The sequence below is a fragment of the Egretta garzetta genome, unplaced genomic scaffold (assembly GCF_000687185.1).
Source record: "Egretta garzetta isolate BGI_Z169 unplaced genomic scaffold, ASM68718v1 scaffold251, whole genome shotgun sequence".
NCBI classification, from domain to species: domain Eukaryota; kingdom Metazoa; phylum Chordata; class Aves; order Pelecaniformes; family Ardeidae; genus Egretta; species Egretta garzetta.
In genome coordinates this window covers 7,501,070-7,502,968 of record NW_009258952.1, presented here as the reverse complement: position 1 = coordinate 7,502,968, position 1,899 = coordinate 7,501,070, and positions in this window count along the sequence as shown.

Below are 1,899 nucleotides of genomic sequence, written 5' to 3'. Positions count from 1 at the left end.
ATTGGGTCCTGAGCTGTGGGCAGGGTCGGGGGAGCCCTGGGGAACTGAAATGGCCTCCTGGGCCATGGGCAGGATCGGGGGAGCCCTGCAGGGAGAGGCAGGGCGAGGCTGTTACGGCTGGTAAGTGCCCTCAGATCCCTTACCAAGTATATATGTGTCTGTATTCATACTTGACAGAAAATGTATCTGTTTTTATACTCTTAACCTGAAGTTGCTGTCTGTGAATTTTTTAAGATTTAAATGGCAAAGTAGGGTCATCACTGTGAGTTTGTACAAAGGCAATTGCAGAGAATCACAGAACCGCTGAGGTGAGAAGGGACCTCTGGAGGTCCTTGGGTCCAATCCCCCTGCCTGGACAGGACCACCCAGAGCCAGTGGCCCAGGACTGTGTCCAGATGTCTAATCCCTGGCAGAGGATTATATACCTCTTTTCTCACCTTCAAATATGAAAGAACATTGGACGGGGTTTTGTCTTGCCTCAGGGTATCCTGAGCTTACTAAAATAACTAACTGGGCTGTCTTCAAGCCCTTTGACTGCATTTCAGACACTTCTTTATTTCAGTCACTGTCTCCTATGTGGTGTCTAATTGATATAGATCTGATTATTGATTTCCTGCTGCATGCATAATTTTTTTTTTCTGTGGAATAGATTATATCCCCCATATATTTTTGTTCTTTAAATCCTCAACACAGCTGTTCTTATTATGCATATGCAATTTTAGGGGAAGACACCAGACATTGTAGTTTATCCTACAGGCCGATGATTGCCCTCACAGTGACAGTCCTTCAGAAAAAGTTTTTTCTCTGATTGCATTAGACTGGGGAATTGTTCAGTTAGGTGACATACTGGTAAATTGCAGCTGTATTGTATTTAGTTTTTGAGATACCGTGCCAAAACCTGAGCAGAAGCTGTAGGGTTTGGGTTGCAGAAGTGCTGCAGTTAACACTGTTAAATTCTAGGTGAAAATCAGAGCAAGTACATTTAGGTTTTGGTGGTTTGCTGCTGTTGTCTTATTGATTCTGCTTTCTCTTGTGAGTGACTGAGAAAACAGGGAGGATCAGGACAATGAAGCAGATATAATCTGGAGCAATAGCTCCAGCTCTGCAGACCTAAATGCTGGTGGAAGTACCACCAGGTGTTTTTGACATGATGTGAGCAAGGAAGTATGAATTATGAAGGCCTATGAAAACATAACAGCTGCTAAAATAAAAGACACTATTGATTTGAGGGTTAGTGGTACTCAAGTGTATAAATGGAGCTAATATTTGGTAGGAACCCAGAGGTGCATGTAGTGGAATGACTTAATGGTGCTTACTCAACAAGTTGGTAAACTCCAGATTCAGTTCTTAGTTTACTGTTTCCTGGCCAGTGATCCATGTATTTTCATCACTGTACTGAAACATTTTTTTAATTGTGATTTCATGTTGTTGACAGAACGTGTTTGTGTGCTGTTTAGCTGCACAAACATTTCTGCAGTTCCTTCCAGCATTCATGGAGCACCTGTACCGGAAACTTTCTAGCTCCAAACAATGTCATAGTGGCTGAGTGGGAATGCTTACTGTGGAAAAAAAATTACTTCCACAGGAAATTCCCAATCATCCATTCCCATGGCTGCCTTACTGCACTTATTGCTACACAGCCTTTATGGATGGCCATAAATGGTTGCTGTTCCACACCTAGCTTTTATTCGAATTACTGATTTTTCAGCACTCATAAATCAGTGTGCTGTCTCTGGCAGGCATGTTTATATCCTGCGTCTAGTAAGCTTTTGTCTCAGAGTGGCATTATACTGCTGCTGACCTTTAACACTTCTGTTAGCCATAGAATGATGCTAAACTTAGCTAATAACCAAGAGGACATTAATATTGAGACCAGACTTGGCTTTGTTTCAGGTTGTG